Source organism: Gossypium hirsutum, chromosome D08 (genome assembly GCF_007990345.1).
Source record: "Gossypium hirsutum isolate 1008001.06 chromosome D08, Gossypium_hirsutum_v2.1, whole genome shotgun sequence".
Lineage (NCBI taxonomy): Eukaryota > Viridiplantae > Streptophyta > Magnoliopsida > Malvales > Malvaceae > Gossypium > Gossypium hirsutum.
Genome location: NC_053444.1, coordinates 35,187,993 through 35,213,488, shown reverse-complemented (window position 1 = coordinate 35,213,488; position 25,496 = coordinate 35,187,993). Strand labels below are relative to the sequence as shown.

Sequence of the window (25,496 nt, the reverse complement as noted above, 5' to 3'; positions counted from 1 at the left end):
GGTCATGTAATCTCTACTGACAGTATTTGGGTTGATCCGAATAATATATCGACATTTATTGATTGAAAAGTTCTGGAGAATGTTATTAAGGTACATAAATTTTGGGGTCTAGTGGGGTATTGTAACACCCCTTACCCGAGCTAATTGCCGGAGTTGAGCATGGGGCGTTACTTGACTTAACTTATTAGTTCGGGGCATAAAAATTTGCTTTTAAAATTTATTTCACTGTTCACCATAATGTTGTGCACCTGCGCAGCAGTCACTAATTTAACTATAACTCGAGTTAAGAAACTAAAAATTTAGACTCATATATTATCTTACCATAAAATTTTCAGAATTTTTGGTTTAGCCAATTAGTACAGTTTATTCATTAAAATCTCCCCTGTTTCACTATCTGACTGTTCTGACCTTTATTCACTAAAAATCAATTTTCTCATCGCATGATTTTCATATGGTGTTCTTACTTGTTTATACAGAAAATAGACTCACTAAGGAATTTATACCTATAAATTATAACTCATAATTATTTTTTTCAAATTTTCAATGATTTTCTAAATTTATAATAGGGGACTCCAAAAACCTTTCTGACCCTGTCTAACTAAAATTCAAATATCTCATAATATAAATTTTTTTAGCCACACCGTTATTTTTCTATGAAAATAGACTCAATAAGATTTAATTCTATATATCAGTCACTCTCTAATTCATTTTATACTATTTTTGGTGATTTTTCAAAGTCACGTCACTGCTGCTATCCCAAAATTGTTTCATTGCAAATTTTTACTCTTTCATAATTTCTAGGTATAAACTATCACCTAGGCATTCATAGTACCAAACATATTCTTACTTAGCCATTTTAATAGCTAAACATTATCACATATTTACACATCATCCTTTAGCAATATCATAAGGACATACGTTTAAAATAACTAAGTCCCTATACATGCCATAGCTCAAACATTGATAATCATAAAATACCGACTTGTTGTTGATAGTGTGAGCGCTCTCCAATGTCTTTAAGATCCCCGAATTAGCTTTGCAATACTATAAAAGAAGGAACATAAAAGAAGTAAGCATAAAGCTTAGTAAGTTTACAAGAAAATAAATAACAACATTTAACACAAATAATTATACTCAAATGTCATGATCTTTAATTTTCTCTTTACTTACTCTCTTACTCGTTCACTTACTTGTTTACTTAGATAACTAATGATTATAACTTACTCTTCTCTTGCTGAAATGTTGGTTCTCAATTGATAACATAATATGTTCTTAATTCTTATAACTCACCTGAATTTTCTATTTATACTTTTACCTGAACTTTCATGGAACATAATTTGTTTACTAGCCCGTTGAACCATATTGGAATAATAAGGATACTTGGATCTTTTTTCTGATAATAACATGCTAAAGCCATGTCCCAAACATGGTCTTACGTGGGATGTTTCTTTTACTGCGCCATATCCCAGATATGGTCTTACATGGGAGTTCTCATATCGGTGCCCATGCCATGTCCTAGACATGGTCTTACGGGGGACCTCTCATCTTGGTGCCAACGCCATGTCCTGGACATGGTCTTACATGGGACCTCTCATAACATCAATGATACCAATGCCATGGCCCAGACATGGTCTTACATGGGATCTCTTTACCCAAATGTCATGACAATTGTATCCGATATATTCCTTATGTTTCAATAGGACATTTTAACACTAATTCTCTATCATCTCATACTTGAGACAACATTAAATAATTTCATAAAATAAATACATAATTTTTGGAAAATAGCAGCATTAATAATAATTATTGAAATATTGTATTTACCATAAACTTACCTTGGTACGAAATATGGCCAAATCTATCAACTTAGTCTTCAACCTTTTTCTTTCCTCGGTCTAACCCCAGATTTCGCTCTTCTTGATCTATAATGTCAAATTTAGTTTATTTAATACTCACATTTATCAAAACAGCCCTTGACTCTAACTTTGGAAAAATTATGATTTTGCCCCTAAACTTTTACATATTTACAATTTTGTCCCAAAGGTCAAAAATTAAACTTCATCCCATATTATTATGTGTTATAAAATGCTGAACATTTTTCCCTTCAATGGTAACATCAAATTCCCATTCTAACACTTACTTATGAACATTAGGTATTTTTACCGATTATGTCGTTTACTCGTTTTCACTTAAAATCGCTTAGCACAAATCGTTTAACATAATTTAAGACTTTATATTCTACCATAAAACATCAAAATAAACACATTTCACCAATGGGTATTTTTCCAAATATGAACCCTAGGTTAAATTATTGCTAGAATAAGCTAAATCAAGTTACCGGGGCTTCAAAAATGTAAAGAACATTAAAAATGGGGCTTGGAATCACTTACTATGGAGCTTGGAAGCTTGAAAACCTATGGCTCCCCCCTTGTGAAATTCGGCCAAGGCTTGAAGATGAGCACAATTTGCCATCTTTTTCCCTTTTAATTCATTTTAATTACCAAATTACCAAAATGGCCCTAACTTAAAAATTCTCTATTTCACTTATCTCATGTCCATTTTTGTCCATAACTTAACCAATGGTCTAATTACCATATAAAGACCTCCAATTTAAAATTTCATAACAATTGGACACCTCTAACATGTAGAACTCAAATTTTGCACTTTTTACAATTTAGTCCTTTTGACTAAATTGAGTGCCCAAACGTCGAAATTTTTGAATGAAATTTTCACGAAATCATTCCGTGAAATTATAGGCCATAAAAATATAGTAAAAATAAATTTTTCCTCGTTGGATTTTTGGTCCCGAAACCACTGTTCTGACTAGGCCCAAAATCAGGATGTTACATTTTTTCCCCCTTTTAGGGATTTTCGTCCCCGAAAATCTTACTTGTGAAGAGATTTGGGTATTGTTTTTGCATAGCCTCTTCAGGCCCCCATGTAGCCTCATCAACCCCATGCCTATTCCATAAGACTTTCACAAGTGCAATACTCTTGTTCCTTTGTTGCTTGATCTCTCTATCTAGAATTTTTACCGGTTCTTCAACATAAGTCATGTCTGGCTGAATCTCAACCTCTGTCGGTGAGATCACATGTGACGGATTGGAATGGTAACGATGTAACATAGACACATGGAATACATTATGATTCTTCTCTAACTCAGTTGGCAAAGCTAACCGATATACTAAGGGCCCAATTCTTTCAGTCACCTCGAACGGTCCAATGAAACGTGGACTTAGTTTGCCTTTCTTGCCAATTCTGAAAATTTTCTTCTACAGGGATACTTTCAAAAACACTTTCTCACCAGCTTGATACTTGATCTCTTTTCTTTTTAGATCTGTATAAGACTTCTGTTTGTCTGGAGCTACTTTTAGACAATCTCTGATAACTTTTACTTTCTCTTCCATTTCTTTGACTAAATCAACCCTGTAAATCTGATTTTCCTTAAGCTCTGTCCAATACAAAGGCGTACGAAAATTACGTCCATACAAAGCTTCATAAGGAGCCATCTTCAAACTCGACTGATAACTATTATTATAGGCAAACTCTACCAATGGCAAATATTTCTCTCAACTGCCTTGAAATTCTAAAACACAACATCTGAGCATATCTTCAAGTAGCTGAATAACTCTCTCTGACTGACCATCGGTTTGAGGCTGGAAAGCTCTACTGAAGTTCAACTTTGTACCCAAAGCTTCCTGCAATTTCCTCCAAAACCGCGAAGTAAATCTTGGATCTCTGTCTGAGATAATCGATAACGGTACCCCATGTAGTCTAACTATCTCTGAAACATACAATTCAACCAACTTGTCAAGTGAATAATCCATACGAACTGGAATAAAATGAGTTGACTTCGTTAACTTATCAATCACAACCCATACTGCATCTTTCTTTTTTGGTGTTAATCATAACCCTGCTACAAAATCCATGGTAACTCGGTCCCATTTCCACTCAGGAACTAACACAGGCTGCAATAAACCTGAAGGTACCTGATGTTCGGCATTTACCTGTTGATTGATCAACCATCTAGAAACAAATTATGAAATATCTCTTTTTATTCCTACTCACCAGTACATTTTCTTGAAATCGTTATACATCTTTGTACTACCTGGATGAATAGACAGAAAACTTCTATGTGCTTCTTGTAAGATCTTCCGAATAAGCTCATCATTCTTTGGTACACATACTTTGTCTTTGAACATCAAACAACCATCAAAACTGATCTGAAAATCAGACTCTACAACCGACTCGCATTTAGCTCTTTTAGCTTGCAACTCACTATCATTTTTCTAAGCTTCATAGATTTCTTTGAGAAACATCAGTTTAGCCATCAACTCAACTAAAATGGAACCATCATCAGATAAAGCCAAACTGGTATTCAAAGCTCTCTATGCAAATAAAGATTTTCTACTCAAGGCATCAGCAACAACATTTGCCTTACCCGGGTGGTAATCGATCACTAACTCATAATCTTTAATCAACTCTAGTCATCTTCTTTGCCTCAAGTTCAAATCTTTTTGAGTCATCAAGTACTTCAAGCTTTTATGGTCAGTAAATATTCGGCACTTTTCACCGTAAAGTAATGTCTCTAGATCTTCAACGCAAATACAATGACAGGCAGCTCTAAGTCGTGCGTCAGATAGTTTTTCTCATGTGGCTTTAACTGTCTGAAAGCATATGCGATGACTTTATCTTCTTGCATAAGTACACAATCCAATCTATTCAAGGATGCATCACTGTAAATCAAAAATTCTTTACCCGGTTCTGGTTGTACTAAAACGGGAGCTTTAGTCAACAATGCCTTTAACTTGTCAAAACGCTGCTGACACTTTTCAGTCTATTCAAACTTGACATCTTTTTGCAACAACCTTGTCAACGGGGTAGCTATCATGGAAAATCCTTTTACCAACTTCCCGAAGCCAGAACTCACTTTTACTAAACTTGGCATAAAGCTCATTATCTCTCAAAATCTGTAAAACGGTTCTCAAATGCTCGGCATGTTCAATCTCATCACGAGAATAAATCATAATATCATCAATGAACACAACTACAAATTTATCCAAGTAAGGTCTGAAAATTCAGCTCATTATGTTCATGAAAACAGCAGGAGCATTAGTCAGGCCAAATGGCATCACAAGAAACTCATAGTGACCATACCTAGTCCGGAAAGCAGTCTTCGGAACATCTGACACTTTAACCCTCAACTGATAATAACCGGATCTCAAATCTATCTTGGAAAACACAATAGCTCCCTTCAATTGGTCAAACAGATAATTAATTCTAGGTAATGGATATTTAATCTTTATAGTTACTTTGTTAAGCTGCCGATAATCTATGCATAATCTCATTGAACCGTCTTTCTTTTTCACAAAAACCACTGGTGTACCCTGCGAAGAACAACTAGGCCTTGTAAAACCTTTATCAGTTAATTCCTGCAACTGAGCTTTCAATTCTTTCAATTCCAACGGGGTCATTCTATAAGGAGCAATAGAAATAGGATTTGTACCTAGAATCAACTCAATACCAAATTCAACTTCTCTAATAGGAGGCAAACTTGGCAATTCTTCCGAAAACACATCTAAATACTCACGTACCACTGGCACTGATTCAATTTTCAAATCTGGATCTCTAGTGTTCAATATAAAAGCAAGATAAGCTTCACACCCTTTTCTCAAACATTTCTGAGTAGACATAACAGAAATAATAGCGAGAAAAACATCTAACTTATATGAATCAACCCAGATAATATCACCATTTTCACATTTCAACTCAATGTATTTCTTTCCACAATTCACTATCACATCATGGGCAGTCAACCAATCCATACCAAGAACCACGTCAAACTTATCAAATGGCAATACCATGAGATCAGCCGAAAAACAGTGACCTTTAATCATCAAAAGGCAACTCTTACATACTTTGTCTACTAACACATACTGACCTAATGGATTTGATACTTTAATTACAAATTCAGTAGATTCTATAGGCATGTTCATACTAGGCATCAATCCCATGAAAACATAGGAATGGGTCGAACCCGGATCAATCAAAGCAATAACATTAGTATCATAGAGAGAAAATGTACCCGTAATCACATCAGGGGATGATGCCTCTTCTCGAGCATGGATAGCGTATGTCCTTGCGGGCGCTCTAACATCTGGTCTAGCAGTTGAGTCTCTGGGTGTACCCCTGTTACTTGCTCCAACTCCTAGATTCCTTTGTGGTCTGCCTCTAGTAGGAGAATTTCCCGATTTCGCACTCGGTATTACTTCTCTTTTAACTATTTCAGGACAATCCTGAATATAGTGATCTGGTGCACCACATCTAAAGCAAGCATTTTCATTTGCTCTACACTCTCCAGGATAACGTCTACCGCATTGGGCACATTCTGGCCTAGGTGGTTGAGTACTATCCGTACTTACGACTGTAGTAGTCTGAGCTCTTGGCCCTCAAATCTTCTTCCTCTGTTTCAGCTAGAATACCTGGCTGAAAAATTTGATCCACTTGAGAACTCTCTAGGCCTCTTGGATGTAGACTGAAACAATATGCTCATTTGCCTTTTTTTCGTGTCTTGCACTTCAATTTCAACTTTGCCCATCTTTTCTTCTTTTAACAAATCTTCTACCTTACAGGCTCTTTCAACCAAAACAACAAACTCTCTAATTTCTAAAACACCCACTGACAGTTGGATATCATCATTGAGCCTATCTTCAAATCTCTTGTACATATTAGCTTCGTTGGACACAAACTCCCGAGCATATTTACTAAGTCTTACAAATTCACGTTCATACTCAATCACAGTCATCTTACCTTGTTTTAACTCAAGAAACTATTTTCTTTTTTGATTTATAAACCTCTGACTGATATACTTTTTATGGAACTCCTATTGAAAGAAATCCCAAGTAATTCTCTCACTCGGTACCACTAACACAAGAATCTTCCACCAATGGTAGGTCGAATCTTTGAGAAGTGAGACAACACACTTCATGCATTCTTCAGGTGTACAGGATAATTCATCAAAAACTCTGATAGTATTCTCGAGCCAAGATTTAGCTTTCTCTGCATCATCAACTTTAGTAGCTCGAAACTCTTCATCCCCTTGTTTTCTGATCTTTTCAACTGGTGGTCTTTCTCTTATAACTATACTTGTGGCTAGGGAAGCTACATGGGAAACCTGAGAATCATGAGGGGGTAGAGGTCTAATAGCTGGATTCGTACGAACGAACACGGCAAACCAATCATTCATAGCTTGAAAATAGGCTTCTCGAGCCCCTGCTCCCTGGCTAACTACTACGGGCCTTTCACTATTACCGGGTGGCACCATCCCTTCTGTGGGAGCGGGCGCATTACTCTCTACATCATCTGCACCTGCTTGTTCGGGATCCATAACTATAAAAGAAAACATTTTAAAATCGTCAAGATTCGTCACACTATCAAAATATAAGTATGGCATGTATAGCTAGACTCTTATTCACACTGAATGTTTCGAGAACCTACTAAACATGCTCTGATACCAACAAATGTAGCACCCCTTACCCGAGACCGTTACCGGAGTTGAGTATGGGGCGTTACTTGACTTAACTTATTAGTTCGGGGCATAAAAAATTTTCTTTTAAAATTTATTTCACTATTCACCGTAATGCTGGGCACCTGCATAGCAGTCAACAATTTAACTATAACTCGAGTTACGAAACTCGAAATTTAGATCTGTAAAATTTTCCTGAAACTAGACTTATATGTCATTTTCAAAATAAAGAAAAGAAAAGAGAAAAAGAGCTATGGAAGAAAATACTGTTTCAAGGTGGTACAAGGGTGGTGATATGGTAGTGCTAGGGTGGTGGTATAATGGTGCTAGAGTGGTGGTATGGTGATTTGGTAGTGTTGATTTAATGAAGAAGTGGTGTTTGAAAGGTGGTGATTCAATTTGTTAAAGTAAAATGAAGCACAGAAATTAGAAGATCTAGGAGGAGCAAACAAACTTGGGCGGCACAATGTGGTGAATAGGGAGGAGTAAAGAGAGAAAAGATGAATGAAAATTCAAAAAAGAAATGAAAGGTGGTGAGATGATAGTTGGGACAACACAAAGTGAACAACCTTCCAACAAATCATTCAAGAGAGGACAAAGGTGTTAGAAAAATTATAGAAAAATTAGTAACACTTTACTATGGAAGTTACTCTTAGGAATTTTAAAAATAAGGAGTTAGTGAGAAATTTGAAATAGGAGTTACACAAGCATACATGCATGGACGGTTGTATGCCTTGATTGGCAACATTTAATAAAAAATTTTTTAGAAAAAAAGAGCATGGAGACTTGAACTTGGTTCACTAAAGAGTTACATAAGGTGCTTAACCACTAGGCTACTTCACAAGATTGTAAATAAACTAACAACAACTAGTAAACTTTCGGGATGTGACATAGGCATCCAAAAGATTTACCCTCCTAGGCTTGACCCCGTCGGTCTAATGCTGCAGTATTTTTGCAGCTTTGAGCATTAGCAGGTGAACTTCAAGTCTTTCTTCCTTCAAAATCCGTCAACCACCTTCATGGATGAAAGGCTTATGTTGTCAAAAACAGTTTGTGAAGTAGTCTTACTTAACATAAATTAGAATAATTAGTCTTACTTAAAAAAATTAGAATAATTACAACAAGAATTATTTCAACCACCCTAAACTTGAATGAAAATATAAGCTTAAAAATATTAAAATAACTCTATGTTCTAGAGTTTTCACACCCAAACTTAATTCATTACTAATAAGTGATAAAAGTAACATATTTTAATGTCGTCCTTAATGCATTTTTGGATGGTTATCTATGTAAATTAGTGAATTTTATGCTCCTAATCCTTTGAATTCTTGTTTTTATACTCGGGGGAGCCTTTCGGAGTAAAAAAGAGTGAAAAACAAGCAAAAATCAGATAAATGGAGTTTATTTTAGGAGTCACATGACCTGGGCCTTCCCATACAGGCTGGACACATACCCGTGTGAGCCTCACGGGCTGGACACATGGCCATTGCCAGACCGTGTCGAATTTACAACTCACATCCCAAATACATGGAAAACTACAATTTTTATACTTTCTCGGCATTCTAAAGTCTATAAATACCAAATAGAAGAAGAGAATGAGGAGCTATCAGAGAATATAGAAGAAAACAACTTAAAAAACACTATTAAAGCCAACTTTGAAGCGGATTTTCATCAAGATTGAAGACCTCATTTTAATTTCTCTTGAAGTTTTTATGAGTTTCTTTATTTCTTGTGGTTATTCTAACTTTGAGATGGTTTTTTTCACAATTATGAACTAATTCCCTAGATACCTAGGGATGATGAACCCTATGATTAATTCTATTATTTAATTTATGTTTTACGTGATAAATACTTGATTATTGTTCTCAGTTTTTTGTACTTATCTCTTATTTTAATATTTCTGGGATATTAATTCATGTTTAATGTGCTTAATCAGAGGAGAAAAAATCTTTATTTAAGAGTAGATCTAGCATAATTGAGTGGAGTTGCATGCAATCCTAGAAATAGGACGACATAAATCTACCAAATTAGAGTCAAATCTAATAGGGGGATCCATAGATCGAGTTAATGCGACAATAGGGGTTTTAATTAGAAAGAAATTTCTGTTAATCAACTAGAGTTAGTTGTCTTACTCTCGAAAGAGATATTAGCATAATTTAGCGATTTCTACGGACCAAGATACCTAGTGAATAAATCATTTAATCCAGATTCATAATAATAGATGAAGTCTAGATGGATTCTTTCCTAGGTATTATTTCTCTCATTGGTTTTTATTCGATTATTTTCCTGACTCATTCTCTATTGAGTTCTTTAGTTAGATTAATTTATTAAATCTTAGTCTAAAAGATTCACTCCAATTTGTCGGCTAAATAATACGAAAATGGTAATTACTAATACTTTTAGTCATTGCTAATATGATATCTTTACTCATCGTAGCTATACTATTTATCGATAGGTGCACTTACCTTCGTCGTATTTTTAGTTAGTTTAGTGACACATCAAGTTTTTGGCGCTATTGCTAGGGAATAAAATATTAGGAGCACTTTATTTTTATTCATTTAGCCATTTTTATTTATTTTATTTTTATATTTTTGTTTTTATTTTAATTTTTACATTTTAATTATTTTTGTTTTTTATTTTTAGCAGGTTCTTTTAGTTTATGACTAGAGGAAACTCGTCGGGACCATTACTTTTTGACAGTGAGACTGAAATTATTGCTCCCAGAAATCGTAGAGAGGTTATAAAAGCAAAGAAAAATCAACATAATATAGTAGACAAATAAGAGGACAATAATATTATTAAGGAGATAGGTGATAATCAGAATATTCAGCTACCTCCTGTAGATCATATTCCTTGTACTACGTATGATTATGCCAAGCCTACTCTGATTGGGGCTGAATCGAGTATTGTGAGACCTACCATTACTGCGAACAATTTTGAACTGAAACTGAACACAATTTAGAAGGTACAACAGTATGTTCAGTTCGATGGTTTGCAAGATAAAGATCCAAACACTCATCTGGCCAGTCTTTTTAGAGATTTACAACACTTTCAAAATTAATGGCGCCACTAATGACGCCATTGACTTACGATTGTTCCCTTTCTCATTGAGGAACAAGGCAAAATAGTTGTTAAACTCTTTACCACAAGGTTTCATCACTATATGGGCTCAAATGACCAAGAAATTTCTGTTGAAGTACTTCCCACTAGCTAAAATAGCTAAGTTGAGGAATGAGATTTCTTCATTTACCCAGATCGATTTAGAAACGTTATATGATACATAGGAGAGATACAGGGATCTATTGAGACGGTGCCCTCATGTGCTATTTGGGAGAGATACAAGGATCTATCGAGTTGTCCAGTCTGGTACAACTAACTAGTACGTACAGAGGCAGCATGATTCTGATGAAAGGACACTTGTGCTATTTGGATAAATATTAATATTCACATGAAAAGAAAAGGAAAAAAGGAGGAGGCTTTTTGGAGGGAATTATCTTCTTCAACCTATCTTTTGAAGCTTTTCAGCTATGGCAGCTTAAGCCTCCTATGGATGAACCGACGTGAAAGGGATGTAGATTAGCTTTTAACGAAGAGCTCTGAGTGCGAGACAAGAGGGAGTTGAGAGATCAAGTCAAGATTTTTTAGGAATAGTACTCTCCACTTGTTTCTTTCATATTTATCTTTCAAATGCTGGTGATTACCTTCTATTTCATGTTTGTATGGAAGTATACATGATTTCTGGGTTAAATGTTATTTTATTCAATCTTGCTTCTATTGTTTAATCTTTGGGTTTGAATATTTTTAGCATGGAAGCGGTCACTGACACTGGATAGTGCAGCTACAACTCAAGTCAACAAGCATGATAATGGAAGTTGCTTGAGTATTAGAGGAATTTAATCCACTTGTTCTTAATAGTGTTCCATTGCCATCATCAGAAGGTGTGGCTAATGTGCATGTTTAAGTCTTAGATTAAATATATAAGTTAAGCTTGGTAAGATATTCATTGCAATTTAATGCATCGACAATCACCTATCCTTTTATACCTTGTGAGCATTTAGTATTCTGTTGAATATTCACGTTGGGGGTCCTAGTTTAACATTATCATATTTTATCTTATTGTTTTCAAGTTATTGCTTCGACAACTACTCACACAATTTATCTCGTTTCAATCTATTTATTGCACTGACATTGATAGACAAAAGGCAACCATCCTCGTGGGATCGATACCTGATAGACTTATATTTGTCTACTATACTTGGATCGATAGTGTATGCTTGCACATTATTGCCGTGATGTTAAATAGCTGATCAAGTTTTGGCACCATTTTCGAGGATGCCATTTGGTTGATGTTTATTTTTGGTTTTTTTATTTATAATATTTAGTTGTTACTAACTTGTTTTCTTTTTTCGCTATTTTCACATTTTATTTTAGGTGTTGTATGCCTGAAGCAATTCGGAGTTTATTGCCAATTTTGATCCAGAAATTGAAAGAACCATTCGGAGAAGACTTCGAGAAAAAAGGAATATGGGTTTACCGAGAAACTATGAAGTCATAGCCCCGATGCAGCACCAAAATGCTAATGACCCACCGTTGTCGCAAGACGCTCAAATACAAAACAGGACTATACGAGATTTTGTAGTACCTATCTTGGATGACCTACAACCGAGAGTTGTTAGGCCAGCAATCCAAGCTAGAAATTTTAAACTGAAGCCAGTAAGGTTTCAAATGATGAATTCTAATAGGAAATATGCTAGACTGCCACATAAAGATGCACGAGAACATCTTAAATCATTTTTATTGATTTGTGCTTCCTTTAGTCAGCAAGGTGTTCCTGATGACGCTTTGAAAATACAATTATTTATTTATTCCTTACAGGGAAGAGCTCGTACTTGGTTCCTTCGGATACCTGTTGGATCAATTACTTCTTGGAATGCAAGAGCAACACAGTTTGTTTTGTAATGTAACCCGCTGTCAATGAATGCTCGTCTACAAAATGATATTTTAGCTTATCATCAGCTGGATGATGGGAATCTTCACACCACATGCAAACGTTATAAATCTTTGCTTCGACGTTGTCCCATGCACGACATTCAATAGAAAACACAAATTGATATTTTTCTATAATGGGCTGAATTCACACACGAGGAATCTTGTCGATGCATTAGCCAATGGTCCTTTGCTAGACTGTACTTATAATGATGCTATTGGAATTCTTGAGAGAATTACTCAGAATGATTATCAATATCCTATCTCTAGAGCTGCGCAAGCAAAAGCTACTTCGAAAGTTATTGAATTGGATGCAATATCTGCACTTAGTGCTCAAGTTTCTTCTCTTGCAAATATGATAAAAAATATGCAAGGGACTAGTGACGTTGCACCTATACAAGTCACTCAACAGTTGACGTTCCTATCTTTTGTTGTGAGATTTGTAGTGACAACAACAGCTATGAAGATTGTCCACAATATGTAGAGAAAGCCTGTTATGTCGGTATCATCCGCAACAATTCCTATGACACCTCTTATAATAATTTTGCATGTAATCAACAGTCTTGGGGAACTTAGAATGCAAGGCTATCACTCTCAAGGGTGGTAAATAAACTGGCGAGCCGATTATAGACTCTACTATAGCACCTCCAGATACTGGTGAAGTGATCCCTAGTGAAAAGGTTGAATTTGAAGAGCTTGTCGATGTACCAGATAAAGAAGTTCCACAAATTGTCGCTCATATGCCTAATGTCTAACCCTGGAAACTATCGACGCAATTAGATGTATCTCCACTTTTATCTTTTCCATAGAGATTCAGGGAGAATGAGTAGGATAAGTAGTACCAAAAGTTCCTGAACACACTGAAGCAACTTCAGGTCAATATTCCTTTAATAGACGCTCTTGTGAAAATTCTGAATTATGAGAAATTTATGAAGGAGCTCTTGTCCAAGAAGAAGAAGCCCAGTGATATAGAAACTATTGCACTCACAGAAGGCTGTAGTGCTATTTTGACCAATAAGTTGCCCCCCAAAATGAAAGATCATAGGAGCTTTACTATCCCATGTTCAATTGGCAACCATTATTTGGGCAACACTTTATGTGACTTGGGAGCTAGCATCAACCAAATGCCACTATTTACTTTCAGAAAGTTGGGAATTGATCACATGAAACCTACTGCAGCCACATTGTAACTAGTTGATCGATCTTTGGCTCAACCTAAAGGGCAAACCAAAGATGTCTTAGTTCGTGTGGATAAATTCATTTTTCTGGCTAATTTTATCATACTTGAATGCGATGCAGACAAGGAGGTTCCCATAATCTTGGGATGACCATATTTAGCTACTGGACAAACTCTTATTGATGTTTACAAAGGTGAACTGACCATCCGACTTAATGATGAGCACGTTACCTTCAGCTTTTTCAAATCAATTCAATGCAAGGATAAAGAAGAATGCTATATTGTCAATATGATAGATGATTTAATTGAGGAAGAATTCAATGACCAAAGCACAATACTTTCTAAGGAGTTTGCACTGACATCTAATGATGAATTCTTAGATAATTGTGACAAAATGGTTGAAGCTAATAATATTGAACTTAGGCATGGATGGCAGATAGAATCCTTAGACTTAACCAAAAGAATAGTTCCAATTTTCAAGCCATCTATCGATGAATCTCCTACTCTGGAATTGAAACCACTACCTACTCATCTTAAGTACGTCTTTCTTGGTGATAACAATACTCTCCCGGTTATTGTCTCTGCAACAATGGATGTAACTCAAGAAGAGAAATTGGTTCTTATTCTTAAGCAACATAAATGAGCTATTGCTTGGAGTATTGTTGTTATTTGGGGCATTAGTCCATCTTTTTACATGCACAAGATCAAGTTGGAAGATGAAGGCAAGCAATCGATTGAGAAACAAAGAATATTAAATGAGAAGATGAAGGAAGTTGTTAAGAAAGAAATTATAAAATGGCTTGATACTAGAATTATTTACCCTATTTCTAATAGCAATTGGGTAAGTCCAGTGCAGTACATTCCTAAAAAGAGTGACATCACTGTGGTTAGCAAAGACAAAGACGAATTAATTCCTACACGTATTTCTACAGGATGGCGAGTCTGTATGGACTATTACAAAATTAATGCTGCCACAAAGAAGGACCACTTCCCACTTCCTTTCATTGACCAAATGTTGGACAGGCTTGCTGGAAGAGCCTATTACTGCTTCTTAGACGGATATTCTGGGTAAAATCAAATTGCTATTGCACTGGAGGATCAAGAAAAAGTAACTTTCACTTGTCCCTTTGGTACTTTTTCTTTCCACCATATGCCTTTCGGTCTTTACAACGCACCAGATACATTTCAAAGGTGCATGATGGCAATATTCTCAAATATGAATGAAGATTCTTTAGAGGTTTTTATGGATGATTTCTCAATCTATGGGAATGATTTTGATGATTGCAGTGACAATTTGGATAAACTATTGCAACGATATGAAGACACACATCTTGTTCTAAATTGGGAAAAATGTCATTTCATGGCAATTGAAGGCATTGTGTTAGGCCATCGCATCTCTAGTCAAGGCATTGAGGTAGACAAATCTAAAGTGGAAACCATTGAGAAATATACTCCACTGACAAATGTGAAAGATATTCGCAGGTTTCTTAGGCATGTGGGGTTTTACCAAAGATTTATTAGAGGTTTCTCCAAAATTGCAAAGCCCTTATGCTCATTACTAGAATAGAATCAAAAATTCCTCTTTGACGATGCATGTCTGGATGCATTCATTCAATTAAAGATGCTGCTGGTAAATGCACCCATTGTCGTTGCACTAGATTGGTCTCAACCTTTTGAAGTTATGTGCGATGCAAGTGACTTTGCTGTGGGTATTGTTCTAAGACAACGCAAAGGAAAAATATTTCATGCCATCTATTATGCTAGCAAAGCTCTTACAGAGGCTCAAATAAATTATACCACTAAAGAGAAAGAATTATTGGTTGTAGTCTTTGCTTTTGACAAGTTTCGTTCTTCTCTTGTCAGCACAAAGGTTATTGTATTTACTGATCACTCGGTGTTGAGATATCTTTTGGTGAAGAAGGATGCAAAACCAAGACTGATACGCTGGATCGTATTGTTACAAGAATTTGACATTGAGATAAAAGACCGCAAGGGTTCAGAGAATCAAGTTGCAGACCATCTGTCTCAATTGGAATTTGGCAGCAAAGATGGAAACATACTTCAAATTGTCGACCCATTCTTAGATGAGAAGTTATTTGTTGTATATGCAACCCCTTAGTATGCGGATTTGGTTAATTATCTAGCGTGTGGAAAACTCCCATTGGGTGTCACAGGCCATAAAAAGAAAGATTTCTTCATGAAGTAGTGAAGTATCATTGGAACAAGTCGTATTTATTCAAGGTATGCTATGACAACATTATTCGGCATTGTGTTCTGAAAGAGGAAATGCTTTCAATCCTAAAGCACTATCATGATGCTCCTTATGGAGGTCATTTCGGTGGCATGCGAACTACTGCTAATGTTATCCAATCAGTATTCTACTGGCCTTCATTATTCAAAGACGCCCATAATTTTGTGAATCAATGCGATAGGTATCAGCGCATTGGTTCTATATCCTGATACAAGGAAATGTTACAGCAGCCAATTATGGAGGTTGAATTGTTCGATGTTTGTGGTATGGATTTTATGGGACCATTTATAAGTTCATTTGGAAATATTTAAATATTAGTAGTGGTTGACTATGTCTCGAAGTGGGTTGAACCTGTTGCAGTCCCAAAAGATGATGCAAAGACAGTGCTTAAATTTTTTCACAAGCATATACTCACCCGCTTTGGCACACCAAAGGCATTGATTAGTGATCAGGGTACACACTTTCATTGCAATCAAGTGGCAGCCGCACTGAAGAGAAATGGAGTTAATCATAGAATGATTACTACTTATGATCCGTAAACTAATGGACAAGTCGAAGTATGGAATAGAATAATTAAAAACATTCTTGAGAAGGTTGTCAACCCTTCGAGGAAAGATTGGTCTTCCAGACAAGATGACACTTTATGGGCATTGTGGATAGCATACAAAACTCCATTAGGGATGTCACCGTATCAATTGGTTTTTGGGAAAGCATGCCACTTGCTAGTTGAACTGGAGCACAAAGAAATATGGACATTAAGCTAGTGAACATGGACTATGAAGCTGCTGGAAAGAAAAGCCTGTTGGATATCACTTAACTAGAGGAGATTAGGTGAAATGCTTATGAAAACATTGCAATTTACAAAGAAAAGACCAAATGATGGCATGAAAGAATTATTTTGCAGCGACAATTTATTGTAGGTCAACAAGTTTTATTATTCAATTCTAAACTGAAACTGCACCCAGGTAAATTGCGCTCTTTTAGGTCTGGACCTTTCAAAGTTGTCGAAGTATTTCCTCATAGTGCGGTCAAAATCAAAGATTTACATGATGGACACTAGTTCAAAGTGAATGGCCAGCGATTGAAACATTATTTTGGGAATATTGATTGAAAGAAAGTAGAGACCATTAAATTGGTCGAAAATTTTTAATTTTTATGGAATTATTATTATGTAATTTTATTTTATTTTTGTTTCTGTTCAAGTTTGTTTTACTTTTTCTATTTTTTTTTATTTTCAGAATAATTAGGTACCATTCTCGACGCACTTAGGCTTTATTGTCAACACAGTTTGTACAATTGTACTATCAAGTATGACTCACCACGAATGAAGGGTAGATCAGAATTTTCAAATCCCACCATTTGATCAAAAGTGACCTAGCCGTCTGATTTGTTTGAATGGGCGCAATTCCCATTGGACACATTTATTCCCGCTAGCTTTGTATCTCTTAACATAAAAAAATCACGCCTTTCCATCTTCTTCTTCCACTCGCTATAAACCCCATTAACTGTGCTGACTGTAACACATACAAAGTAACTATTTTTATTCATTTTCTCTTCCCCAAGCTTGTACCTTTACAACTTTAAACTATATTCACTCCACAAAACAAAGAAAATATGGCAAGAACAAGAGGACCAGTCAAGAAAACCACCAAGTCTGTTGAAGAACACTTATCCTCTGCAACTGCAGTTCATGAATCAGAATCCTCTATACCAACGGAGAAAAAAGAGCCGATGATCATTTTAATGAAAGTGGCCAATAATGATTTCAAGGAAAAAATTTGAAGTGAAACTTCCACCCATAACAGGGCATTCTCCTTTCGCAACAGCAAGACTTAGGCAAGCAAGTCTACAAAAACTTCTTTAAGCTAAAGTGGGAGACTTTCTGCACTCGTCTTGGAAGCCACTCTCTTTCATTGGTACGTGAGTTTTATACTAAACTTTATGACCATGAGTTAGAGTTTATCTTTGTCCAAAAAGGCTTAATCCCATGGGATGTTAAAAAAATCAATGAGTTGTACAACACTAAAGTGGATGTAGATGAACACTCTTAGTTTATTAAGGATATCACAGACGACAAAAAGGGACCTGTTGGTAAAGCATTTATGTGTCGAAGGATCATTGTGGACGAGTTCACATCAAAAGAATTATACGATGCACAGTCGCTTCCTGACACTGCAAAGTAGAATCTAGTTTCATTTTGTCAACTGCAGGCTACTGCTCTTTACTCACAACACCATTGTCAACCTTGATAGAATGTGGCTGATACATTCTATTGTCAAGGGCAGAAAGATCGATAGAATGTGGCTAATACAATCAATTGTCAGGGGCAGAAAGATCGATGCCGGCACAATACTCCACCAGGAAATCACTGACTGCTCCGCAAGGAAAACTGGAATATTGGTTTTCCCATCGTTGGTGATGCTACTGTACCAACAGAAAGGGATCATGCCTCGTGATGATGAAGAGGTCATGGAGAATAAGGGCCCAATAAATGAAGCCTCTATTGAAAGAATGACTCGTGGTAAAGATACACTGACAATGAAGGAGGCAGAAACCAGTGAGACAAGGAAGGGCAAAACTAAGGTAGAATGTAACACCCCAAAGCCGGCCTAGATGTTATGGTCATATCTGGTGTGTCACATTGAAGTGTCTCTCAAAATTTAGGCTTGTTGATAAAACTCGTTTCTTAAGTTTGGAAACCTCTTTAGTAATGTTTAACGAAACACTTAACCAAATGTTTGCCTTATTAACTGTTATTATTATATTAAGTTGATTTAAAACGCTGAAGCATTTGAAAGCTCTAACGTTTAAAGTTCGTGTCTTTGAAAACTGTAATTATTTTGAAATTTTATTTTCACCTAACTAGCAATATAAAATATGTAAGCAAAGGCCAATTAAAGTTAAAAACCAAATTAAAGGCCTTATTACAAAACAAAACCCAACTTATAATTTAAAGTAAAATAAAAGCAAATGTTACAACAGCAGTAGTATGGCCACCTCCGAGCCCCTCGCAGCACCAAATCGTCTATGGCCGAGGATTACCTGCACAGTTAAGAGGAGAGGGTGAGTTTACGAAGCTCAGTGTGTAATCCCCTATCAATCTAACAGTAAACAACATACAGTAGCAGTCTGGGCCTAGGCCCTAATCAGTGACAGTACAGTGAGTGCCTTAGCACAATTCAGTAGCAGTGTGGGCCTTAACCCAATACAGTATCATTACAATACAGAAAATGCAACCCATCCCAATCCAACCAACACACCACTCCGTACCACCAACACACCAAGTGGGGATAAAATTGATCCACCCAGCCAACACACCAATATTGCAGTAAAACTTCCAGTAATAAAATCACAGCAAAGCTGCCAGTAATAGTATACGTGGCAAAGCCACCAGTAGGTCCACAGTCGTCTTGGGCGACCCATGCGACCTTATCAGTACAGTATACTTCCTTCAAATATAACAACCCAACCCCATGCAATATGTCGTGACATAATATCATCCGTGTATGCAACATGTCATGCTCAATCGTAGTCATACATATCATAAAGCCATAACAGTCATTTCACCTCTTAGAGGTATAAAGATCATTTTACCCTTAGGGGGTAGTACGGTAATTTTACCCTTAAAGGTATTACAGTAATTTTACCCTTAAGGGTATTTCGATAATTTTACCCTTTTAGGGTATTTCAGTAATTTTACCTTTCGAGGGTATTTCAATAATTTTACCCTTCGAGGGTACTTCAGTAGTTTTACCTTTCGATGGTATTTTAGTAATTATACCCTTTGAGGGTATTTTGATAATTTCACCTTCGAGGGTATTTCGGTAAATTTACCCTTCGAGGGTATCTAGATAATATTTACCCTTCGAGGATATTTCAGTCATTTTACCCTTCAAGGGTATTTCGGTCATTTACTCATGAATCGCAGGTTGGGCTTGCCACTCGAGCGATCGCACGCCCGTGTGGTCTCAAATGCCGTGTTAACAGCTTTTTAGCATTCCGCCGATCTACGGTTGCAGTGGGTGACTACACACTTGATTACGAGAAATGCGCAAGCCTCGACGCACACCAACCTTGTTTGATAGAGGGTGACTTAACTCCTTCAAGACTCTCAACCGAAAATGGTCACCCACTTAACGATTTCCTGTACCACAACATAGATCTTCATAAACTAACTAGGCCATAATAGTGGACAACAGGAGTATTCGATTTTAATGAAAATGAAAGAAATAAAACCAGTTTTAAACAAAAAGTGAAGAGTATTCAAACTTTACCAATAACCAGGATTACTTGCAGCATTGAGATAGTAAAAATAGAGAGGAGAAGATCGGCACAGAAGAATAGAGAAAAAGGTGGTAATTGACTGAACCACACTCCGAATAGAGAGATCGCTCTTAATCAAAAAGGAGAAGAAAATAATAAAAGGCAAAATAAAATCAGAACAGAAAGAAAGAGAGGGATAATCTGTCAAAGAAAATAGGAGGAGAGGTTAGAGATTCGGCCAAGGGAGAGATGGATAGGGAAAAGAGAAAAGGAAGATTTTAGCAGCAAGATGAGAGGGAAGAAGAGAGGAATATTCAGAAAGTAGAGAGAAAAGAGAAAAAGAACATGAAATAGAAAAAGTGAACAAAACCCGTGAAGAAACTTGCCACAATTCAACACCAAAAGCCAATAGCTGCCAAACGAAACTGACAAAACCAAGACAAGCAGAAAAAGAATCAACACAAAAACTGATTACCCAAACAAACCTAAGCCAAATTTAGTACAACCTAACCCCAGCCGAATTTCCCAAGCTGAAAACCCTCCAAACGGCACAACACTCACCCCTTCTCAAATTCCTTAATTTTCTCCTAAAAACTCTCCCATTATCCTTCCTTGATTCACTCCACCAATTTATTCTCTACTCCCTCTATGACCAGCTCAAGCTCCATTTAGCAGTGTTCTAGTCCAACTCTACCACTACCCAGCTCAAGCAGCAAAATAAATACTCCCATGCGCAACCCAGGACTTGAACCTCTGACCTCCCAGTTACACCACATGCCACCTTGCCACTAGACCACAAGCTATTTTTGTGTCATAAAACCAACACTAAGGGTCCGTTGGATTGTAGTAAAACATTTTTTGAAAAATGTTTTCAGCCTTTTCCAGTGTTTGTTTGGCTAAAAATATTTTTTTCACGTAAAATCAATTACAAACACGGGAAAAAGAAGCCTTAATTTTGGAAAATGTCTTACCGAATGGTAAGACATTTTCAGGAAAATTAAACACCGATCTTCCTTTCCCTTTCCCTTCCCTTCCCCTTCCCCTATCCTTGACACCTGATCTTCTACTTGCCATCAGCCAACACCGATTATCAACACCAGACACCGGCGTTCATAAACCTTTTTTCTATGTTTTGATTTTGGAGCAATAATTGAGGGAATCAGAAAATAGAGAAAACTGATGGAATTGGGAAAGAAAATGGAAGCGCAGAAGAAAAGCAAAGTTTTAAAGATGGATCAATTTGTGGGTATAATTCACTTCACCACCTCTTGAGCGCAAATCTCAAGCTCAACTCTACCAGCTCTTTTCTTTTTCTTTTTTCCCGCTTTTGGGGTTGTAATTTATATGTCTTCACTTTTTTGATTTGGGTATTTTTGTTTTTCTTAATCTGACCATGCATTGGGCAAAAAATTCCAATCTTTCTTGTTATTTTGCTTGCTTATATATATATTGTAAAAGCAAATTTGATCATGAAAAAGGAAACCCCATTTCAAATTGTCTATTATGAACGATTGGTTATTATCATTTTGGTCAGTTTTTGCCACTGAAATGATCATTGTAGTCGATCCTAGAATTTGTAAACAATTTATCTCATTAACAAGTAACATGTTTTGCGTATTAAAAGTCAAAATCTACTGATCTTATTGCTGGTGAAAGTAACAATCTTTTGGAATTTTGTTATGGTTTATTAACAGGAAGTCAGCTAGTTGCTTCTGGGGCTGAATTGCGGAACAACACTTGAAACTATTGTTCCACCTGAATCAGCTAAAGCCTTCTCTTCCAAACATGAGTTTGATCTTTAGGTGCCTATTTATTTATCCAACATTACTGCATTATAACGATTCGTTGATATAGAGATCCATTATCTTAGCTCATCAATATTGGAAAATAATAACCACAAGGTTGGCCTGGTTGAAATCGTAATACTCTTATAAAACAATCAAAGTGAAGGAACAATTATGTTTTGGACACTTTAGATATACAAGGCACTACCATGCATTTTGGCTGCAATTGAAGATTATGTTAATCTTTAGGCAGGGTTAGTTAATCTATGTCATATGTTCTGATATTTGTATGGAATATTTTTCTTCCTCCATTTCCCCCCTTTTCCAGTTTCTAGTTCATACATTTGAACATTTGGTTATAATAGTTCTAATGTATAATTTTAGTACTACCAGGATCTCCTTGGAATATGTTGATTTCCATTCAATCCACTCTTATCTAAGTGGTTGAAAAACATCCCTTTTCTCATTAGAAAATTATTCTCTCACCGACCTGACCTAAGCATACTTGTAGCTATTATCTCCGTAGATTTTTGTCATTTCAATACAAGTATATTGTAGAAGGCAATTATATGTGCTTTTCCATTTCAAATCATTCCAGGCTTTCAAATTTTCTGTTGACAAAGAGTTGTTAAGAGAACCCCAGGTAAGGGTCGGTCTTATTCAGAACTCCATTGCTCTCCCAACCACTACATCCTTTTCAGACCAGAAAAAAGCTATATTTGAAAATTTGGGACCAATAATTGATGTTGCTGGTGCTTCAGGAGTCAACATACTATGCTTACAGGTATGGTCAATTTTATTGATCGATACATAATATTCTGAAAATGCAAATTAATGAGTTTATGATGCAAGTTCAGGAACCATGGATGATGCCATTTGCCTTCTGTACACGAGAAAATAGGTGGTGTGAATTTGCAGAACCTATTAACGGGGAATCTACATAATTTCTTCAGGAATTTGCACTCAAGTATAACATGGTCATTATAAGCTCAATTCTTGAGAGGGATATAAATCATGGAGAGACTCTCTGGAATACTACTGTTATAATTAGAAATCATGGCAACATAATAGGCAAGCACCGTAAGGTAAATGTAGTAGTTTATCTGGGTTTGGGTTTATGTTTCTTGAATTTTTATTGATTGTGCTTAATTGACTGGCTTCTGGCAGAACCATATTCCTAGAGTTGGGGACTTCAATGAGAGCACGTATTAAATCAATGGATTTAAATTGGGGACTTCAATGGAGCGTGTTGCCTTTGTTGATTGCAATTGCTAATATTTCTAGTATATTGCTAGTTCATTTGCTTCATAGATATCATATGGTTGTCTGCCTCTTTACCTGGTTGTATTAAATCAATAGATGTCAGTTGAAAATTTTGATTGTATGTATCATTCATTTTGATTTTACTAAAAGTTCTATGAAATTATTTTTTGGGCCATGAGTGATTTTTTCTTACCAGTTGCATGAGCACGTTTTTCCATATGTCTAAGTAAAAAGTTGGGTTCTTCGCTTGTATTTTTCTTCTCTATTGGATGGCAGCCTATAGTATTGAGGCAATGCTTGATCTAGTAGTAGCTTTCAAAGAACATAGCTGATTGCATGCATATGGTTATGTATTTGTTGAATGCATACATATATACATATTTTTGTCTGTAAATGTGTGCATTGGGATAAATTTTATATGAGTTATCTTTGTGTTACAATGTAGATTGGTTGGCTAAGGAATTGGTTATACTTGAGAGTGGCTGAAATTTGATAATGATGCTATCTGTGTTGTTTGTAAGACGACAAAAAAATTACTTTTATGTTGAGTGTAATTTCATCAGGAGATTACTACAATTAGATTCACTACTAATTAGTAAATTTCGGAAGTAGTTTGTAATGCTCTTATATTCTAATAATTGCGTATTATTATATATTTAATTTGATTTATTTATTTATAAATAAATCACTTTAATATATGTAAAAACAATTTAAAATATAAACATTTATTAATATGTATATAAATTTATTAATAATGTAAAAGAAACTTTTCCGAAATTTTTTTTCAGGAAATCTGCCAAACAACAGAAAATATTTTACACAGATTCATCCAAACACCAGAAAATATTTTCAGTAAATCATTTTCCAGAAAAGTAAATTATTTTCCAGAAATCATTTTTCGGAAAACATTTTACTGGCAAACAAACAGACCCTAATATTTATAAGGCCTATATGCCTATGTCCAGATTCATTTAAGGGAAAAACTAAAAATTCTGCCAAGGCCAAGACTTGAACCCAGGCTCCTCAAACACTCCCAAACACATCTAAATTACTTAACCACAGAAGCAAACAAGTAGTTGTGACAAATTATGCAAAAATTAAAGACTTGAATTTTGGGGAGTTACATAGAAAGCAAGGGAACAAACCTAACTACAAAGACATAATTGTTGCTCAAAATGCATGATATCGAGAAGTTTGCTAATTCCATCAGTAATAAGCAAATTAGGCTTGTCGCTACAATAGACGATATGGACAGATCCCATAATTTGTTCTACGCTTACACCAAGGCCTATAACAACTCCATTGTAACTGCATTAAGTCAGTTAAGCCCGACCCCACTCTCAAAATTTCCAATGTTCCCCACCGATCATTCGAGATTATGAACCCTCATCCGAAGAAGATGACTTAGGGGACTGAGACTAATCAGAGGAATCCCCGCCCATTATGCACGTATCTGATGATGAGAAAGAAGAGGACTCAAGGGACATTGAAGAGTGCATGCGAAGGATTGATAGCTTGGTCGAGGGTGACTTCATTACTGGTCAAGAGGCACCTGCTATTGAGGATGAAGTTGATATGGGAGAGAAGAAAGTCTGTGTTGTAGTTGTGAACGCGAAGGCTGAGGAAGAAAATATTGAGAAAGAAGCTGCTGAGAACATTGTTAATGCATCAAAGTTTCCGGGTGCAACTACTGATAATCTGGAGTGAGATGGAGCTAGACCGGCTGAAGCTGCAGAGGTAACAAGTAAGGAGCACCACAACTCATTGGTGATAGTGGTCTATATCGGACCACTCAATGTGACCCCTCATACACAAGAAGCAGTCGATAATGCCAGGGCAACGTTGGAAACTGAGAAGTGATCCAAGGACCGTGTGAAGCCCAAAGAAAAGAAGAGAAACCACTCCAAAGACAAAAAGCGCAAGAATGAGGAAGAAGAAACATCGTGCAACAACATTAATGGCCGAGGAAAACTGAGTTAGTTTATTTTAAGTTTTAGTTGTAGTATTCATACATTGTATGTAGCTGTAATTTTCATTTTGTTAGTGCACGTTGTCCTTGCATTTTAATGTTAGTGCATTGGGGACAATGCAAACTTTAAGTTTTGGGGACTATATATGGGGTTTGGAAATACACCCATATTTTAAAAAAATTGAGTTTAATGAAGCATACAAGGTTTATTTGTGGTTAATGCAAATGTGTTTGAAAATTTTTGTTACATTCGATGCTTAATTCTTGAATCATGTGAA

At 36.0% G+C, this 25,496-nt stretch overlaps 1 non-coding gene and 1 pseudogene across 1 annotated transcript; one reads left to right on the top strand and one right to left on the bottom strand.

Moving 5' to 3' along the window:
* Positions 1 to 10,746: 10,746 nt before the first annotated feature.
* Positions 10,747 to 10,853, bottom strand: LOC121220645 (small nucleolar RNA R71). The gene has a single exon (XR_005917865.1). It is a non-coding gene; the product is annotated as a small nucleolar RNA R71 (small nucleolar RNA).
* Positions 10,854 to 18,192: 7,339 nt separating this feature from the next.
* On the top strand, positions 18,193 to 23,387 carry LOC107963283 (beta-ureidopropionase-like; annotated as a pseudogene).
* The last annotated feature ends 2,109 nt before the right edge of the window (positions 23,388 to 25,496 follow it).